A 14,410-nucleotide genomic window follows, 5' to 3' on the forward strand; every position below is an offset into this window, starting at 1 on the left:
TTGAATCCAGTGGCAAAGTGAGCAAGGGACTCACGTCTGAGCATACCCTGCCACACTTATGGCGGCCAAAAGCGGTACAAAAGGGGGTGGTGATGGACGGAGCATCTGAATCAATCAAACACTCACACCCAGTCTAAAGATCTGGGTTTAATCCATCACCGTTCTTTAGCCCACTCTGCCTCCCCAATTCAGACATGGCTATATGCAAATCAGTCTGACCCTGTGCCTCATGGGAACAGTCCAGCTCGAACTGCCAAGCCACGTATTCCCTGGACCGGAAACAAGCTTCCGAGGACCGGTTTCTGGCATTCCAGGCGTCTTCAGCCCGGCTTGCTTGAATCCAGTGGCAAAGTGAGCAAGGGACTCACGTCTGAGCATACCCAGACACACTTATGGCGGCCAAAAGCGGTACAAAAGGGGGTGGTGATGGACGGAGCATCTGAATCAAACACTCACACCCAGTCAAAAGATCAGGGTTTAATCCATCACCGTTCTTTAGCCCACTCTGCCACCCCAGTTCAGACATGGCAATATGCAAATCAGTCTGACCCTGTGCCTCATGGAAACAGTCCAGCCCGAACTGCCAAGCCATGTCTTCCCTGGACCGGAAACAAGCTTCCGAGGACCAGTTTCTGGCATTCCAGCCATCTTCAGCCCGGCTTGCTTGAATCCAGTGGCAAAGTGAGCAAGGGACTCACGTCTGAGCATACCCTGCCACACTTATGGCGGCCAAAAGCGGTACAAAAGGGGGTGGTGATGGACGGAGCATCTGAATCAATCAAACACTCACACCCAGTCAAAAGATCTGGGTTTAATCCATCACCGTTCTTTAGCCCACTCTGCTACCCCAGTTCAGACATGGCTATATGCAAATCAGTCTGACCCTGTGCCTCATGGGAACAGTCCAGCCCGAACTCCCAAGCCATGTCTTCCCTGGACCGGAAACAAGCTTCCGAGGACCGGTTTCTGGCATTCCAGCCGTCTTCAGCCCGGCTTGCTTGAATCCAGTGGCAAAGTGAGCAGGGGACTCACGTCTGAGCATACCCTGCCAGACTTATGGCGGCCAAAGCGGTACAAAAGGGGGTGGTGATGGACGGAGCATATGAATCAATCAAACACTGTCACCCAGTCAAAAGATCTGGGTTTAATCCATCACCGTTCTTTAGCCCAGTCTGCCACCCCAGTTCAGACATGCCTATATGCAAATCAGTCTGACCCTGTGCCTCATGGGAACAGTCCAGCCCGAACTGCCAAGCCATGTCTTCCCTGGATCGGAAACAAGCTTCCGAGGACCGATTTCTGGCATTCCAGCCGTCTTCAGCCCGGCTTGCTTGAATGCAGTGGCAAAGTGAGCAAGGGACTCACGTCTGAGCATACCCTGCCACACTTATGGCAGCCAAAAGCAGTACAAAAGGGGGTGGTGATGGATGGAGCATCTGAATCAATCAAACACTCACACCCAGTCTAAAGATCTGGGTTTAATCCATCACCGTTCTTTAGCCCACTCTGCCACCCCAGTTCAGACATGGCTATATGCAAATCAGTCTGACCCTGTGCCTCATGGGAACAGTCCAGCCCGAACTGCCAAGGCATGTCTTCCCAGGACCGGAAACAAGCTTCTGAGGACCGGTTTCTGGCATTCCAGCCGTCTTCAGCCTGGCTTGCTTGAATCCAGTGGCAAAGTGAGCAAGGGACTCACGTCTGAGCATACCCTGCCACACTTATGGCGGCCAAAAGCGGTACAAAAGGGGGTGGTGATGGACGGAGCATCTGAATCAATCAAACACTCTCACCCAGTCAAAAGATCTGGGTTTAATCCATCACCGTTCTTTAGCCCACTCTGCCTCCCCAATTCAGACATGGCTATATGCAAATCAGTCTGACCCTGTGCCTCATGGGAACAGTCCAGCTCGAACTGCCAAGCCACGTATTCCCTGGACCGGAAAAAAGCTTCCGAGGACCGGTTTCTGGCATTCCAGGCATCTTCAGCCCGGCTTGCTTGAATCCAGTGGCAAAGTGAGCAAGGGACTCACGTCTGAGCATACCCAGACACACTTATGGCGGCCAAAAGCGGTACAAAAGGGGGTGGTGATGGACGGAGCATCTGAATCAAACACTCACACCCAGTCAAAAGATCTGGGTTTAATCCATCACCGTTCTTTAGCCTACTCTGCCACCCCAGTTCAGACATGGCTATATGCAAATCAGTCTGACCCTGTGCCTCATGGAAACAGTCCAGCCCGAACTGCCAAGCCATGTATTCCCTGGACCGGAAACAAGCTTCCGAGGACCAGTTTCTGGCATTCCAGCCGTCTTCAGCCCGGCTTGCTTGAATCCAGTGGGAAAGTGAGCAAGGGACTCACGTCTGAGCATACCCTGCCACACTTATGGCGGCCAAAAGCGGTACAAAAGGGGGTGGTGATGGATGGAGCATCTGAATCAATCAAACACTCACACCCAGTCAAAAGATCTGGGTTTAATCCAACACCGTTCTTTAGCCCACTCTGCCACCCCAGTTCAGACATGGCTATATGCAAATCAGTCTGACCCTGTGCCTCATGGGAACAGTCCAGCCCGAACTGCCAAGCCATGTCTTCCCTGGACCGGAAACAAGCTTCCGAGGACCGGTTTCTGATCTTTTGACTGGGTGTGAGTGTTTGATTGGTTGAGATGCTCGGTCCATTACCACCCCCTTTTGTATCGCAGTAGACGCCCAAGCGCCGAGCACTCCATTTCGCGCAACTCTTCCAGAGCCACCATGTTTATTGTTAGCAACCTCGATCGAACATCTGGTACCCGTTAGTCCTCTCCAGCTACAAGGTTGCAGTGGTAGTAAATCTATTCGGCACTGCCTGCGGTGCAACTCTCCCGGGCTTTTCCCTACCATTCTGAGCCTAGGAGGCACGCCTGCCCCCTACTCCCCAACCTCGCGGCTGCCTCCCTTTTTGCCAAGACTACTCCCTAACTCCCATGCTCACTTTCCCAGACCTTCTTCTTGTGGATCGTCGACACCGATACCCCCGTGGTCCAGAGCCTGTGCACGCATCCTACAACCTTCCGTTCACCTTTGGTTTTGTGGCTGCATCCCCCCTCTGACTCTACTCAACGGAATCCTGCTCTCTGGGTTCCTCTTCTGGATTCTTTAATTTTGTGCATCCCACCCTTTTTGGAGATGGTCTCCATCTGTACCCACGACCGGGACCCGCCATTTTGTTTGACCTTTGTTCCGTTCTTTCTTCCCTCCCCACTCCTCCTGATGACCCTCGATCGATTTTCTCTTTTTGCTGGACTGGACTATATATATATATATGTATATATGTATTATATAATTGTCCAAGTCTAATCGCTGTTAAAATGTAATCCTGTGTGAATTTAGTATTTATATATATAGAACTCTAACCACTAGTATATGTAATAGACCTTTGTACTTACTAGTCAAGTCAAGTCAAGTCAGAGATTTGTATAGCGCGCTACATACCCAGAGGGTCTCAAGGCGCTGGAGGAGGGGAAGGGAGTTACTTGTCGAATATCCAGGTGTTAAGTTGCTTTCTGAATGCTAGGTGGTTCTGTGTGAGACGTAGGTGGGTGGGGAGTGAGTTCCAGGTTTTAGCTGCGAGGTAGGAGAAGGATCTACCTCCCATGGTGGTTTTGTTGATGCGAGGAATGGTAGCAAGGGCTTGGTTGGAAGATCGTAGCTGGTGAGGGGGGGTGTAGAAGGAAAGTCGTGTGTTGAGGCATTCGGGTCCAAGTTCGTAGAGTGCTTTGTGAGCGTGGGTTAGGAGTCGGAAAGTAATCCTCTTATTGACGGGGAGCCAGTGGAGGTTTTTCAGGTGGCTAGAGATATGGTCTTTGCGTGGGATGTCTAGTATGAGTCTGGCTGATGCGTTCTGGATGCGTTGGAGTTTTTTCTGGAGTTTTGCGGTGATACCGGCGTATAGGGTGTTTCCGTAGTCCAGGCGACTTGTAACCAGTGCATGGGTGACTGTCTTTCTGGTTTCGGTGGGGATCCAGCGAAATGTTTTTTTGAGCATGCGGAGGATGTTGAAGCATGAAGATGAGACTGCGTTGACTTGTCTGTTCATCGAGAGGGAGGAGTCCAGGATGACGCCCAGGTTTCGTGCGTGGTCCGTCGGGATGGGTGCTTTTCCAAGGGCCTCTGGCCACCAAGAGTCGTCCCAAGCGGAGGGGGAGGTGCCTAAGATAAGGACTTCTGTTTTGTCTGAGTTCAGTTTCAGACGGCTGTGCTTCATCCACTCTGCTACTTCTTTCATGCCTTCATGTAGGTTGGTTTTGGCGGTGTTGGGGTCTTTGGTGAGTGATAGGATCAGTTGGGTGTCGTCTGCATATGAGATGATGTTGAGGTTGTGTTGGCGAGCGATGGTCGCAAGGGGGCTCATGTACACGTTGAAGAGGGTGGGGCTGAGTGAGGAACCTAGGGGTACGCCGCAGATGACTTCAGTGGCCTCGGACTTGAATGGTGGGAGGCGGACTCTCTGGGTTCTTCCGGCGAGGAACGAGGTGATCCATTCCAGCGCTTTTCCTTGGATCCCGATGTTATTGAGCCGCTGTAGGAGAGTGCTATGGCAGACTGTGTCGAAGGCTGCGGAGAGGTCGAGGAGGATGAGAGCGACTGTGTCTCCATTGTCCAGTAGAGTTCAAATGTCGTCTGTTGCTGCGATGAGTGCGGTCTCCGTGCTGTGTTTGGCTCGGAAGCCGGACTGTGAAGAGTCGAGGGATTTGTTGCTTTCGAGGAAGGCGGCGAGCTGGATGTTGACGGCTTTCTCGATGACTTTGGCCGGGAATGGTAGGAGCGAGATGGGGCGGTAGTTTTTGAGTTCGGTGGGATCCGCAGTGGGTTTTTTCAGAAGGGCGCTGAGTTCGGCGTGTTTCCAGCTTTCCGGGAAGGTGGCGGAGTTGAGGGAGCAGTTGATGACGTCTCGGAGGTGTGGTGCTATGATGGAGTCTGCTTTGTTGAAAATGTGGTGAGGACATGGGTCTGTGGGGGATCCTGAGTGGATGGAATTCATCAGGCGGATGGTGTCCTCGGTGGAGATTGGGTTCCAGTTGTTAAGGATGTTCGAGGGGGGTGCAGGTGCGGCAGAAGATTGGGTGGGATGGTCTCCGGGTTGGATGTCGAAGCTGTTGTGGATGTCTGCAATTTTGTTGTGGAAGAATGAGGCTAGGGAGTCGCAGAGGGCTTGAGAGGGGGTGATGTCGTTGGAGTTGGCTGAGGGGTTGGTGAATTCTTTGACGATGTTGAATAGTTCCTTGCTGTTGTGGGCGTTGTTGTCTAGTCGGTCTTTGAATGCGGCTTTCTTGGCCGTCCGGATCAGTTGGTGGTGTATGCGGGTGGCGTTCTTGAAGGCGTCCCTGGTGCTGGTGTTTGGGTCTTTTTTCCAGGCCTTCTCGAGGGAGCGGCACAGTTTCTTCGATTTCTTAAGATCATCATTGAACGAGGAGGCGTTTTTGCTGCCAAGTTTGATTTGACTTTTTTTCGGCGGTGCTAGGATGTCGGCGCTGTTGGATAGCCATTGGGTGAGGTTAAACGCTGCTTGGTCGGGGTTTGAGGAGTGGGCAGGTGGGTTTTGAAGAAGCGATGAGGAGATCTGGTCGATGGTGATTTTGTTCCAGTTTCTTCGTAGAGTAGGTTGAGGTCGGTTGTGAGTGGTGGTTTTATTGTAGAAAAAGTGTACGCAGCTGTGGTCCGTCCACTGGAGGGTGGTGGTGTGACTGAAGGAGACATGTTTGCTGGAGGTGAAGATGGGGTCGAGTGTGTGACCTGCGATGTGGGTGGGCGTAGAGACAAGTTGTTTGAGTCCGAGGTTGGCGAGGTTGTCCCGAAGAGAGGTGGTGTTGCTGTCGTTGCTCTTTTCCAGGTGAAAGTTGAGGTCTCCCAGTAGGATGTATTCCTCGGAGGGGAGGGCGTGTGGGGTGATGAAGTCGGTGATAACGTCACTGAATTTTGCACGGGGTCCTGGAGGCCTGTAGAGGAGAGTGCCTCTGAGTGTGGTCTTGGGGTCGGTGTGGATCTGGAAGTGAAGGTGTTCAGCGCTAGCGAGTTTGACGTCTGAGCTGGTTGAGATGCGGATGGAGTTCTTATGAACGATAGCGATGCCTCCTCCTGTTTGGTCGATGCGATCCTTGCGGATGATCTTGTATCCTTCCGGGATGGCAATGGTGATGTCAGGGGCTGATGAGGCGTTCATCCATGTTTCTGTCAGGAAAGCGACGTCGGGAGAGATGGTGTCTAGTAGATTCCAAAGTTCGATGGCGTGTCTGTGGACTGAGCGGGTGTTGAGCAGGATGCATTTTAGGTGGTTGGTGTCGGGTCTCTGCTTGGTATCGGTGGATGAGGAGTTGGTTTTGGTGCCGTCGAACTTGCAGGAGTTGCATGAGAAGGGTCCATGGGTGTGTCCAGGAGCGGCTTGGACGCAGGTGGCGGAACGGCTGGGGTTAAGGGCTAGGAGGGTGGTGGCATCGTAAGTAATGCGGGGGAGGTAGGAGGTACGAAGGCCAGGGGGTATGGCGCTGGACGCGGTCCAGGCGCGGGCGGGCGTAGACGGGCTTACCTTTGGCGCACCTTCGGTGCGAATGGGGCGCGACCGCTGCACGTGAACGCTGCGCGAACGTGCATCTGTCATATATGGGTAGTGGAGGGGGAGGGGCAAGGGGGGGTCAGCTGGGAGGCGGGAGCGGGGTGGAGCTATGGGCAGGGAGGCACAAATAACAACAAACCAGCAAAATGGCGGCAATGGGGTAATTGACCAGGACTGGGGTCCGATCTGCAGTGTCTGTAGCACAAATGGCAGTGGAGTTGGCAATCGGGCAGCGGAAGACTGCAGGCAGCACGAGTCACACAGTATGTGTCTAGCGCTGCTTTCAAAGGTGCCTCCGCTATTATTTAAATATTAAAGGGCGGGCGGGGCAATCACACGCTATCTCAATACGCCGAAAGTTAAGCAAATAAAAGTTAAGCAAATATACAGTTACTAATATATGCAGCAGTCTAGCAGAGTGAGGTGGGCAGTCAATAATATGTGCAGGCTGAGGCAGTGCGAGGGCTTGTAGAGCTACGATACCGGTCAGGAGCAGCGGGAGGAGCGGCCGTTTCTGCTGGTAGCAGGACGGTCACAGCGCAACAGCGGCTGAGCAGCCTCGTTAGTATCCGTGGGAGGGGGGGTCAGCTGGGAGGCGGGAGCGGGGTGGAGCTATGGGCAGGGAGGCACAAATAACAACAAACCAGCAAAATGGCGGCAATGGGGTAATTGACCAGGACTGGGGTCCGATCTGCAGTGTCTGTAGCACAAATGGCAGTGGAGTTGGCAATCGGGCAGCGGAAGACTGCAGGCAGCACGAGTCACACAGTATGTGTCTAGCGCTACTTTCGAAGGTGCCTCCGCTATTATTTAAATATTAAAGGGCGGGCGGGGCAATCACACGCTATCTCAATACGCCGAAAGTTAAGCAAATAAAAGTTAAGCAAATATACAGTTACTAATATATGCAGCAGTCTAGCAGAGTGAGGTGGGCAGTCAATAATATGTGCAGGCTGAGGCAGTGCGAGGGCTTGTAGAGCTACGATACCGGTCAGGAGCAGCGGGAGGAGCGGCCGTTTCTGCTGGTAGCAGGACGGTCACAGCGCAACAGCGGCTGAGCAGCCTCGTTAGTATCCGTGGGAGGGGGGGTCAGCTGGGAGGCGGGAGCGGGGTGGAGCTATGGGCAGGGAGGCACAAATAACAACAAACCAGCAAAATGGCGGCAATGGGGTAATTAACCAGGACTGGGGTCCGATCTGCAGTGTCTGTAGCACAAATGGCAGTGGAGTTGGCAATCGGGCAGCGGAAGACTGCAGGCAGCACGAGTCACACAGTATGTGTCTAGCGCTGCTTTCGAAGGTGCCTCCGCTATTATTTAAATATTAAAGGGCGGGCGGGGCAATCACACGCTATCTCAATACGCCGAAAGTTAAGCAAAAAAAGTTAAGCAAATATACAGTTACTAATATATGCAGCAGTCTAGCAGAGTGAGGTGGGCAGTCAATAATATGTGCAGGCTGAGGCAGTGCGAGGGCTTGTAGAGCTACGATACCGGTCAGGAGCAGCGGGAGGAGCGGCCGTTCCTATGTGATTTTAGAGTGTATCTGTTTGTATCTTTCCTTGAGTGACTTTACAACTTGTACATGTGAAATTGTTTCCTGTTTATATCTCTCCTTTGAGTGACTTTACACCTTGTACATTTGCATTTTTTTAACCTGTTGTATCTCTTATCTAACTCATGTAATGCAAAGTCCTTATGCATCGCAACTGGTTCTTTTGTAAAGCGCTCTGACACCTTTGGGTAATGTTCGCGCTATATAAAATCGCATTAAATAAAAATAAAATAAAATAAAATAAAAATGAATCTTACTGATCTTATGCAGTGACAAAACTGTGAAGTTAAGGTAGTTTCTGATTGCTGGCCTCTGACCTAATTCCGCGCTTGAAACGACAGAGCACCACTGCTTCTGCCATAGGGTTCTCGTAAACATTTTCCCAGGTGACAAAAAGTTTGGTGGGTGGTGTGAACGGGAGCCGCACTGATGCCACCAGGCTGGTGGTCGCGGGGGTGAGTTCTTTGGGGGGAGGGGATAGAGTGGGTGTAAGGAACTAATAAACCTGGGATCAATTGCAGCTTCTTTACTTGACCAATCTGTGTGCTCCTAGACAATTGTATTAATTCACGTTCCCTTCTTTTTCTTCACTATCATAGAAAAGGACATTGACATGCAGGAGTTCAGAATGGGCCTTTACAAAAGCATCTCCTGTGTTTGATCTAATAAATTATAATCTAGATAATATATAATAGCAATTGCGTCCCCCAGAAGAATCACATATCAACTGCCTTGCCTCTTAGTTCACTATTGGTATGGGGGGTAGGGGGGAGGCGTATGTGTGTGTGTGCTGGGAACAGCACATGAATGTTTCTTAATTCATGTTTGAAAACTATCACTTAAAGAAATATACTTCTCAATACGCTGACATAATATATGATTTACTGAGGTGAAACCTTTCCATATGTTCATTAAATAGACTTTTTTAATTTTGAAGAGACGTTATCATATTTTTACACATTTGCTGCAAGATGTCTTTACAAATGAAAGTGTTCCTAAGCAGTGCAAGACTCCCAAGTTACTACCTTTCTTAAACTGCAATTAACCTATAAATAAATTATTGCCCATTTAACATATTTTTAATGTTAGCACTGAGCCTAGTAACCAGCAGCCAGTGCTGCTATTGATCAGGGAGCCACACGTAAAGGTCAGGAGGGCCACATGTGCCCCCCGGGACGTGCTTTGAGTATCACTGGACTTTAGAGTGATCGTCTTCAATTTTTTTATGCTTTCACCATCTTTACGGTATAAAAAACTATTAAATCAGTCCCTCAAAATGCCAAACATATTTTGGCATAATAATTCTGTAAATGGCAGCTCTAAGCACATTTAATAATTCAAACATGGAAGTTTTGTTGCGTTATCCACTTTAAATAATGCTGTCAAATACAGGGTTGCAGCATGACATGGGCAACCCGTCTCCGTAAAAGTGTAAGCTGATGTAATCAGAAAGAAGATGGATACTTCAAGATAGATTATTCAAGTTAGTTTATTTAAGATAAGTTGTTAAGAGAAAAGATAGGAAAACCCCATCAGGAGCAGCTGTCCTGCTGCTCTGCCCTCACCCAACTGACATTCACAAACCACTAGCATTCCACCCATCCAACATTCCACAACACAAGCATTCTAGCTGAGCAGCAGGAAGACATAAGATCCAACATATCTACCTTCGTTGGGGAATTTAAAAGAATCAAATAAAACATTGACAATATGTCTAGTACAATTGGTCAGTAAACTAAAGACAATACGGCTAGTACATATGGTCAATGCATTCAATAAATTTTAAACACTGCACAAATAAAAAATGTGCAATATAATCAATATACAATAGACTTCCTCATACCTCGAATCACAACCAGTGACACGATCATCAAACTGACACAAGAAGATACATCCTGTCACTTCCCACACTGATACATACTGAAACGTAATATAACATCTCGTCTCGCACACTACATCTGAGTAGAGCGTCACGTTGCTTCCTGAAATAAACAACTATCCTACATCTTACGTCCATATGCCACAAATCATACCAGTTGGCCAGACCAGTACAACAAGCAAGACACACAGGAACAAATCTTAACACCCTATATATCAGGAAACAACGTGTACACCTCAGACACTGACCACGTGCACACCTCAGACACAGAACAAGCACTCACATAACTCATTCATGCGCCGGGAAACAACGTGAACACCTCAGACACAGAACATGCACTCACATAACTCATTCATGTGCCAGGAAACAACGTGCACACCTCAGACCAAGAACAAGCACTCACATAACTCCTTCAAGCTCCGGGAAACAGCGTGCACACCTCAGACACAGAACAAGCACTCACATAACTCATTCATGCGCCAGGAACAACGTGCACACCTCAGACACAGAACAAGCACTCACATAACTCATTCAAGCGCCGGGAAACAACGTGCACACCTCATACACAGAACAAGCACTCACATAACTCATTCATGCGCCAGGAACAACGTGCACACCTCAAACACTGACCACGTGCACACCTCAGACACAGAACAAGCACTCACATAACTCATTCATGCACCAGGAAACAACGTGCATACCTCAGACCAAGAACAAGCACTCACATAACTCATTCAAGCGCCGGAAAACAGCGTGCACACCTCAAACACTGACCATGTGCACACCTCAGACACAGAACAAGCACTCACATAACTCATTCATGCGCCAGGAGCAACGTGCACACCTCAGACACAGAACAAGCACTCACATAACTCATTCATGCGCCAGGAAACAACATGCACACCAAACACCAAGAACAAGCACTCACATAACTCATTCAAGCGCCAGGAAACAACGTGCACACCTCAGACACAGAACAAGCACTCATATAACTCATTCATGCGCCAGGAACAACGTGCACACCTCAAGCACTGACCACGTGCACACCTCAGACACAGAACAAGCACTCACATAACTCATTAATGCGCCAGGAAACAACGTGCACACCTCAGACCAAGAACAAGCACTCACATAACTCATTCATGCGCCAGGAACAACGTGCACACCTCAGACACAGAACAAGCACTCACATAACTCATTCATGCGCCAGGAAACAACATGCACACCAAAGACCAAGAACAAGCACTCACATAACTCATTCAAGCGCCGGGAAACAACGTGCACACCTCGAACACAGAACAAGCGCTCATATAACTCATTCATGCGCCAGGAACAACGTGCACACCTCAAACGCTGACCACGTGCACACCTCAGACACAGAACAAGCACTCACATAACTCATTCATGCGCCAGGAAACAACGTGCACACCTCAGACACAGAACAAGCACTCACACAACTCGTTCATGTGCCACATAACACTACACAAAACCTAATAATGAGCGGCCACATACAGGATAACCAAACCTTAAACAACACCTGTTGTGGGAAAGCTCTAGATAACTTAATCACCTACAACCAAATTTCGGGTGACCACATACCATATAGTCACCTCATACACGAGCTCATAAGTGACCAAACAAGCGTTGCATCCCAAGTTCTTAAACATTGTCCTCAAAACGGTCACACGGACCGGCTTCCAATACTGCAACCTTTGGCTTGTAACATTTTCTGCTGGGCTGGGAATACCATTCACTATTCCTTTTTTTATTTTCAACCTGGCTCTTAACCTTCTAAATGGACGCTGTTGTGAACGCGCTGCCGATATCCACCGAGCAATGTTCCACAATGATGTAAGTCATGTTGTTGACATCCTTTGGCATTTCTGTAAAATACTTTGCGTAACCCGTTTACACTCTTGCAATTTTAATTCCAGTACCTGGTATACATCAAATAGCTGCGGCATTCTCTCCAAACCTCATCTTAATAGCACTATGTCGGCATTTCTATGTTTTCCATTACCAAAATGGATGCAAGCAAACAACGCTGTGCCGGCTGGTTCACGGCACGTGCCTGCATCAAAAACACAGCTCAACTTTCATTTATAGAGTGACGTGTCGTCACAGAGGAAGACGCCGAAGGTAAGCCAGTTCACGTTTCGGCTGTCTCGTGCAAAGCATTTTCAAAAATAAACTGTAAATGTTAGCTCGCCATGAACCCAATTTAAAAAAATGAACGTATAACTTGTATTTTTCCTTTCTTTTAACACTGCCTTTAAAACTCCTCAAAGTACTCAGCACCGTCACAACAACATAGAGACAGGTCTCCTTTTACCAATCCGTAGTGTACACATCACGGGGATTAACATCCCTCCAAATGTACAACGGATAACTACCATCACATTTTGAGCACACCACACCGAGGCTCGATTTTTGCCCCCGAACCGCAACCAAACCATAGATCGTAATTACCGCTTGATTACGCTAATGAAAATGTCACTCCAAATTTACTCCGTGGCTCGATCTTTGCTCCCGAACAATATTCTCAGTACACTGCAGCTGGCATTAATCAGTTAATTAACGCTGACAGATCACGCAGACCTTGGTTAAATGTCATCATATACATTGCTGCGAGGCTCTATTTACTGCCCCCGAACCACCTACGAATGACACAGCAACAGGTATTATGCCAGAACTTTACTCCGAGGCTCGATTTACAGGTCCCAAACCACAAATGAATGACACAGCAGCTATTATTATGCCGGTACATTACACTGAGGCTCGATTTAGTGCCCCCGAACACAAATAAACTACAAGCTGATGGATCTGGCAAACCTGGGTTTCAGGGCGACCGATGTCCGGGTCACTGATGGGGTTTGATTGCCAGACAGCGTTCCACACACACTTTAAATCACTGTAAAATTCATTTACCTCGAGATTTCCTTTGTTTCGATTTTCTGTACTTTTCATGTTTCCTTTCCCTTCAAGCTTGAACTTCTCTTCACGTTTTCTTAACAGTACTCCTTAGCTTTTCAATTCTTTTAATTTGTACGCATGGATTCTTCATCAAAACATCGCCAAATGATGTAATCAGAAAGAAGATGGATACTTCAAGATAGATTATTCAAGTTAATTTATTTAGGATAAGTTGTTAAGATAAAAGATAGGAAACCCCATCAGGAGCAGCTGTCCTGCTGCTCAGCCCTCACCCAACTGACATTCACAAACCACTAGCATTCCACCCATCCAACATTCCACAACACATGCACTCTAGCTGAGTAGCAGGAAGACATTAGATACAACATAAGCATACACAGTGGGATTCTTTAACAGGAAGGGAGGGTACTTTGAGAGTTATTTGGAGCTCCTCCCCCAGTGCTTAATTTTAAAAACATTAAAAACGATGCCCAAAGATTTGCTCAAAAGCCTGCGTTCAGCGCTGTAGAATGTTGGGGTGCTGAATCCTAAGGCTGCGCAGTCTTGATTCCACCTCGTTAATACATCCCCAGAGACTGTCTTTTTTTCACGATCTTCCAGGTTCTTTTTCATCACTTTGTTCTCCCTTTGTGCAGTAGAGGCCAGTGTTTGTGACGAGTGGCTGGGCGGTCGGTGGGGGAGGGGGAGTGGGAAGGGGCATAAGCGTTGTGAAGGGAGGGGGGAGCAAAACATTTTTTTTCCTAATGTACTTTCAGCTGGCTGTGTCACGCTTCTCTGCTCCTCTTCTTTGGGCCAGGCTCCCAGAATGCCCTGTGGCCAATCCTGAAGCTGCTCTCACATGAGAGCAGCTTCATGATTGGCCTGAGCGCCCTACGATTAACCCTCCAGGACAGACTGGGAGTCCGTTATTTGCTCTTGACAACCCCAGGAGAGAGCTTTACTGCCCACGACGGACACGGCTGGCAAACCGTCATGTGCCCTGAAGGGAGAGCACTACCACTATATTTCCTATTATTACAGCAAATGCTCTTGATAGACACAGCCTGGCACCCCCAATGAGATATTTCGGCCATCCCACATTTTGAAGACCTCTGAATCAGAGGGAGATGTTCAACTTATACTTCCTTTATTGTAGTGTGAATATTCTATTTTGCTGCATCAAGCACCAGTAATACAATCAAAGGACCAAGGGAAAATACTTCAAAATTCTAATCGTTTGGTTTGTTCACACGTTTTATACGAACCATCGCAGCCAAGTGCCAGGTGACGTTTTGTTAGCTCTCCCTTTTAGTCAATGTACTTTGTGTTCTGGGATTTGAAGCTTTCATTTTTAGGTCTCACCTGGCGAAAGCAGCGCACGCGCTGCTCTCGTCAGAGAGGACCTTTTGTAATCGATTCTGCTGAGGGCTTTGCATGCACGTGCCTGCATGGAGAAACATGGCTGCTCT

This window comes from Lissotriton vulgaris, chromosome 3_1 (assembly GCF_964263255.1).
Source record: "Lissotriton vulgaris chromosome 3_1, aLisVul1.2, whole genome shotgun sequence".
NCBI classification, from domain to species: Eukaryota; Metazoa; Chordata; class Amphibia; order Caudata; family Salamandridae; genus Lissotriton; species Lissotriton vulgaris.